The sequence below is a fragment of the Poecilia latipinna genome, unplaced genomic scaffold, assembly GCF_001443285.1.
Source record: "Poecilia latipinna isolate Pla-1442-1.1 unplaced genomic scaffold, P_latipinna-1.0 Scaffold3789, whole genome shotgun sequence".
NCBI lineage: Eukaryota > Metazoa > Chordata > Actinopteri > Cyprinodontiformes > Poeciliidae > Poecilia > Poecilia latipinna.
In genome coordinates this window covers 4,557-11,740 of record NW_015116405.1, presented here as the reverse complement: position 1 = coordinate 11,740, position 7,184 = coordinate 4,557, and the positions used below count along the sequence as shown (strand labels likewise).

At 38.5% G+C, this 7,184-nt stretch overlaps 1 long non-coding RNA gene across 1 annotated transcript in view; it reads left to right on the top strand.

The window, feature by feature from the left end:
- Positions 1-4,797, top strand: part of LOC106941647 (uncharacterized) — an 11,190-nt gene extending 6,393 nt beyond the window's left edge. The window contains exons 2-3 of the long non-coding RNA XR_001423429.1: positions 4,172-4,174; positions 4,786-4,797. This is a non-coding gene — a long non-coding RNA (uncharacterized LOC106941647). The remainder of the gene's footprint in view (positions 1-4,171; positions 4,175-4,785) is intronic.
- The last annotated feature ends 2,387 nt before the right edge of the window (positions 4,798-7,184 follow it).

The following is a 7,184-nucleotide window of genomic DNA, read 5'->3' as shown; positions in this document are numbered from 1 at the left end:
TATTAAACTAAAATCTCCAGCATGGGGAAGTGGGATGAGCTCGACTTTTCTCGACAGTATAGACAAATATCTTTAAAAGCATAATGTTTGATTTTCATACAGTGAAAAGTTTGACTGACAGATCGGTCCACCAGGTCAGGTCTGCATGTTTGCAGTTAACAATGTTCTCCCCACTGTTGCCAACTCAGTGACTTTCTTGCTATATATAGTGACATTTCAGACAAAAAAAAATTATTGGCCAAACTCAAAATTGGCAGGTCAGGCTTTTTAAAGATCGGCCAGAACACTGCAATTGGTGCAACCCAACTTAAGATGGAATACATACACACATATTCATGACATGCTTTGATTAAATTAAATTCTCTTGGGTGTAATTACAATAGATACAAATTTAATTTATACCAGGTGAGTCTTTCTCACCTGGTATAAATGCGGACCAGTGCCAGGTTAATTCTGTGCCTTCAAACAATTTTAATTGGAGAAGTTTCACATAATTTATAAGTTGATGTAAAAATATTGTTTATTTAAGATGCATAAATTATCAGCAGCAAACAACATATCGCCAACTACAGCTTAGAATAGCTCATCGACTTATTAAGTCGCCCCAAGAGCAATTTTTAAACTTATTTTTCTTTTTGCCCATAAAAGAAAGATTTCTACACACATTATGAAATATATATATTGTAAAAAAGAAATATCACAATTTTAGAATGAATTTCTGTGTTTTTGTTAATATAATTACATCAAAATCATTAAAAATAAAAAATCAGTTCCTCTTAGGGGGCCCCCTTGTAGTCCCATAGCCCTAAGCAGCCGCTTAGTTTGCTTATGCCTTGGGTCAGCCCTTGATGCATTCCATGCGCTTCGGCGCACAGACCAATGAGTTACATCTTTATGAAACAAAAACTGAGGAAAAATATTACTTACATCCTAGGGAGGTTTTCACATCCTTTTATTTTTATTTTCTTTATTTTGTGTGCTGTTAGATTACTGTCTGAGGATAAATGCGGTTCAGTTTCATCGTTTAGGTTTAAACAATAAAAGATTAAAATCATGAAAACAACATCAGGTTTGATGCTTCCTGGTCTAAATAACTGAATGTAGTCACATTTCAGTGTATTTAGGTGAGTTTTGACGCTTTGTAGTTTGATATTATTCACAGAAAAAATGTGCGTAGCTGCTGCACATTTTCACACCAGGGAAAAAGTGTGAATATATTTACGCAAAGTGTGACACAAAGTTAATTTTTATACATGTCGTTAAGACCTCTGATGAGATGGTCAGGAGTTGGACCGACTCCATGACCTATGACCCATCTCCCACCTGGCCTGCCTGATGCTTCACGCACATGGCTTCCTCTTCTTACTGCCCGTAGCTGTTTGTGTAATTTCCTCATTGTAGCCCATGGACTTCATGTCAGAACTCTAGTCGCATAGCATACAGATGAAATGTCACAACGTGAAAAGCGAAAAATTTGAACTGCTAACTCACTGGTTTGACATGTTGCCGAGGTAGTTAGCAAACCTTATCAAACACACTGTAGCTGCTTTTATGTTAGCTTGCTAGCAATTTATAACTTATAAAAAGAGTGAACATTAAAATATGAACTGACTACTATTTAAATGTAAAGCATAACATTGATACCTACCGATGCCATAGCTGTTTATCCACCGTTGTGGAGCCTTGTTTAATAGCTGGTGCGTTCACGCTAGTTTTCTCTGTGTGAGAGGGGCTGTGGAGGGAGGGCTGTGAGACACAGCAGGGAACAAGGGGGTGGGGCTTGTTCAAATTTTCAGGCCACATCCATGGTTACGAAAAAGTTACATTCTGCAGCTTTAATGTGTTAATGCGTGGAGGTTTCCGATTGGTCAGATTTTGATGACAGGGCCTCTGATTGTATGTCGTGTATGTATATATATATATACATATATAAGTAGTAGTAGTTCTAAACTGTTGAGTTGAAGGAGAATTATATATACAGTTAAAATTTGGCTGTGTGTTCAGAAGTCATCTAATTAGTAAACTTAGAACAAAGAAACTAAAGCCATTTCTCTTCTAATAAAGTATGGAAGATAAAAACACAACAAAGATAAATTATTCCAATTTGGGTGTTATTAGTTTCAAATATCCGTAACTCTTCCTCCTTACATTTTTCTCTTTCTCCTGTGCTTTTTTTCCCCCCTAGTATGTAATTGTGAACTTGCCCAAGGAGGCTTCTTTGTGCGCCAAGGTGAATACATCTGTACTCTGGACTACCAGAGGCTGTACGGGACTCGCTGCTTCAGCTGCCAGGACTTCATTGAGGGGGAGGTGGTGTCAGCTCTGGGGAAGACCTATCATCCCCGTTGCTTTGTCTGCGCCTCATGCAAGTAAGAGCAAAGGTTGGGAAGTAGAATTTCAATTAAAGAAATTCTAAAGTGAAAAAAATTTGGAGGAAGACCATACTTCTAATCTCAAGCCTATAGCTTCCTGAACCATTCAGGGCATATTTTCCAGGTTCCTCATGCTGTACTTATCCTCTGCTGAACCTGACATGAATGTTTCAATGTGGCATTCAAGGTTTGTAATGTCATCATATAACCTCAGTGCATTTATTTTTAAACAAGCATCCCTTTTGTGAAGGGAAAACACTTGTGCTTATTGTTAGGAACATCGCCTTCCCACAAGCACTGCTTTTGGGAAGGCGATAGGCTTAACTTTATGTCTGCGCTGATGGGAAGACTCTACTGATCATCAATAATTCAGTTGTTTATTCTCATTGTTGAGTTTCCTTGGTTTCATAATTCACAGTTTTGAGGCAATCTTATTATTTTTTCACAAATTCCATTTCAAAATATTTAACATGAAGTGACTTACAAAAATATTCCTATGCCTTTATCTTCTCACATTTTGTCATGTTCCAGTACTTTTTGTCAACTTCCCTGTATTTTGTTGTAAATTTATGTGACAGACCAGCACAAAGTGGCACATATTTCTAATGTAGAAGGAGGTAACATGGCTTTCATATTCTTTGACAAAGAAATTATTTAGAATTGTCTGGTGTGCATTTATATAGCTCCGCTGACTTGAAGCCTTGCATAGCCACCTGTTGCTACAAATACAGCTGTTTTCTTTGAACATAAATAGCCTAAAATGTTGCACATTCTTCTCTACACTATAATTCAAGCTGAGTCAAATTTGATGGAGTGTCTCTGAAATCAGTTTTCAAGTCTTGCCTTTGTCTGCACTTTAGCTAGGCCATTCTAAACCAAACAGTCAATTTGTAGTCATGTTGTTGAGGGGCTTTCTTGTTCATACACACACCTTTCACACACAGTGCAGACCACCTGGGGTACACACCTCTGTCCTTTCATCCTCTATTTTGCCTTAACGAAACAGTCATGGAGAGAGCGCCACCTCTTTCTTGAAACAGCCTCCTCTGTTGACAACAATGTAATTTCCATCTGATATATTCGAGCCATTTGACAGTCTGTGTCAATTTGTCAATGAATATAGTTATTCATTGAATAATTGTACAAATGTAAGTAATTCCTCATTGCATCTGATCAACGGTCCTCAAAAGTATTTGTTAGAGCTATACATAAGAAATATTTAAATTATTTGTACAATGCTTTGATTTTTTTTAATTTTGTCAGATTTAGTAAAGAAGGTTAATATTTGTTCAGACCAATTTTATTGTGAAGCTTAGTTTTATTTTGAAAAGCTTGCTTCCTGTTGAGCTTTACAATATATTAGACATGTGGAGAGCCACAAGATCTGGAGAGAATCTTTGAACACATGATCACAGAGATAGGCTACAGAGAAGCCAGACAACTGCTTCAAAAGCAATATAGTGATAATTTAAAAATAGCCATGGCTTGCATCGAAAAGGCTTTAAAATGGCCACAGATAAAGACAGATGATGTTAAGGGCTTAAACGCTTATTCTCTCTTCCTGATTGGTTGCCAAAACACGATGCAACATGTTGACTATATGGAAGAAATGGATAATCCAGCAAACGTGAGAGTCATTCTGTCCAAATTGCCATATAAGATGAGGGAGCGATGGCGTAATGTGGCATTTGAAATGCAGGACACCAAAGGAAGAAGAGCAAGGTGCGCAGATCTGGTAGATTACATTGACAGACAAACAAAGATCATTTTAGATCCATTGTTTGGTGATCTCCAGGAAGTCAGTCTATCTACAAAACAAAGAGAAAAAAAAGCTGTTTTGTGAGGAAATCAAAGGAAAGTTCTCCAAGAAGTAGCAGTTTTGCTACAAGTGTTGACACAGAAAAACATAAATTGTCACAGTCAAACCAAATCACAAAGACTGACAATGGCAAAGTATCTCAGAATAACTGTTTGTAATCTGACAAGAATCACACTCTTGACAACTGTGAAATGTTCCAGAAGCTAGCACACAAGGAAAATATTGAATATTTGAAATCCATTGAGTAAAGATTGTTCAAGAAGATTGACATGTCAGTTATTTGTGGAAACATCCAAGCATCCTACAAATAAAAAGAGAAGAAAATACATCACCCAAAAATGAACGAAACAGCACATCTGAAACTCAGGCCACTAGTGCTGTAGGCCAGGAGATGTGTGGATACACTGGGACCGGAAGCAAAGAAGGAGTTTTGGCCACTGTTCCGGTAAAGCTCAAGAAAAGCACACAATAGTTGAGAAATACACCTTTATAGATCCTGGCAGTTCAGCGACATTTTGCACAGAGAAGACCATGAGAGCACTGAACTTAAGAGGCAGAAAGACGGACATTTTACTCCGAACTATGGGACAGGAGAAGCTTGTCCATAGTCACATCCTGTCAGAACTGGAAGTCAGTGGATTTGAAGAGGAAAGATAAATTGACCTACCTTCAGTGTTCACACAACATGAAATTCCTGTCACAAGATGTCACAAGAAGATCTGCAGTTCATGAAAGATGTGGAACAGTCTAATCAGCTCATCGGCAGACATTATTGTATAAGTCTCCCACTTAAGAGCAAGACACAGTCTAACTGAGCAGAGAGCCATCAATCTCAAACCCTGAGTTTCATGCTCACTATAAAGCCTTCATGTATGACATCATAGCAAAGGGGATGTATCATCTAAAAAAAATAAGAAAATCAGAGTTGTTTTTGACTGTACTGCGACATATCAAGGAGTTTCACTGAGCAACCAGTTACTCGAAGGCCCAGACCTGACAAATACTTTGGTTGGAGTGTTGACAAGGTTTAGAGAGGAGAAAGTTGCATTGATGGCAAAGTTTTACCAAGTCAGGGTACCCTCAAAGGACTCCAATTTCCTGTATTTTCTATGGTGGCCCAATGGAAATTTGAACGGAAAACTGGAGGAATTCAGAATGACTGTACATATTTTTGGAGCCACGTCATCTCCAAGTTGTGCTTGTTTTGCCTTAAGAAAGACAGCAGAAGACAAAGAAGATGAGACAACAGCTGAATCAGCTAAAACAACCAAGAGAAAGTTTTACATGGATGACTGTTTGGCAGGTGTGGCTACAGAGGACCAAGCAATAGCACTTTCACAATCTTTAAAAGCTCTATGCTTGCATGGTGGATTCAACCTGACAAACTAGGTCAGTAACAGTAGAAAGGTTCTATCATGTATTCCTGAAAATGAAAGAGCTGCAGAGATAAAGGATTTAAACTTGAACAAGGACACTCTGCCTACCGAAAGAGCTCTAGGAATACACTGGTGTACAGAGTTGGACACTTTCACGTTTAAGGTGAACGTGCCAAGAAAACCTGCCATGTGGAGAGGAATTCTCTAAGTTGTTAACTCAGTTTATGATTCTCTGGGCTTAATTTCCCCATGTATTCTTCCTGCCAAGCTGATTTTGAGAGAACTCTGTCAAAGAAAATTGAGCTGGGACGAGGATGTTGGAGAAGGAGATTTGCAAAGATGGATGCAATGGGTTTCAGAACCCAAGGAGCTATCCAGGTTCCAAATAAATATATTTATGAAGCCAGATGATTTATGGGTTGCATTCATTAGGTAAGCTAATTCACCATCTCAATGGAGATACATGACTAGTTCACTTAATCCAGCAGATATAGCTTCACGTGGTACAAAATTTACCACTCTCATTCAGAACCACAACTGGATTTGTGGTCCACATTTCCTTTATGAAGAGGAGTCTGAGTGGCCTACAAAGCCTGACATACCAAGTATCATGGACGAAGACGGTGAGATCAAAAAGACAGCATTAGTCAGTTTCTTGACCATGACTGAAGTTACACCCATGAGAAAACTGGTGGAATACTACTCTGACTGTCACAAACTGAAAAAAGCTGTTGCATGGATATGCTATGCATGAAAGGCCTGCTCCAGTACCTTGTTGAGATGAGAAAAGAAAGCAATGCCCTTACATAGATGGAATCATTAAAGCAGAACCTGAAGAAATGACAAGACTGAGAAAGTCAATGAAAGGAAAACCTTTGTCTGTGCAAGACTTGAAAGACGCAAAATTTGTGCCAATATGTCACAGTCAGAGATATATATCCAAGAGTTGTCCTCACTCTTAAGTAAGGATTCTCATGTAAAGAGGTCGAATCAACTTTCCAATTTAGATCCTTTTCTCCAAGATGGGATCATCAAAGTTGGAGGTCGAATGAACAAATCAGCCATGTCAGAGGAAGTAAGACACCCAAAGAAGTGTTGCACAAAGAACATCACATTGCTTAGATTGATTCTGTAACAGCTTCATCAACTGAATGGTCACTGTGCAAAGGTCACACAGCAGTACTGGATACCAGGACTGAACAGAGCAGCCCGCACAATAATATCAAAATGCATCAAATTCAGGAAATTACATGTGAGGCCTGCAGTTCAAAAAATGGCAGACTTATTGGAGCAGTGTGTACTCCCAGACAAGCCTAAGTTCACACATGTGGGAGTGGACTTTTTTGGACCTTTTGGACCTTGCAGCAGCAAGGCGACCTTTAACACTCCAACTGCCTCCCATCAAGGTGGAATATGGGAAAGATAGATTTGTACTTTCAGGAAGGTGTCGAACTCTATTTTTGAAGCAACAAACATTAGATGAAGATGATCTTCACACACTATTATGTGAAGTGGAAGCAATCATAAATGATCATCTTTTACTGCTTTAGATTATCCAAGGAGATTTTAATCCCAAATCATATTCTGTTGTTAAAGAAGCAGCCAATCCTTCCTTCT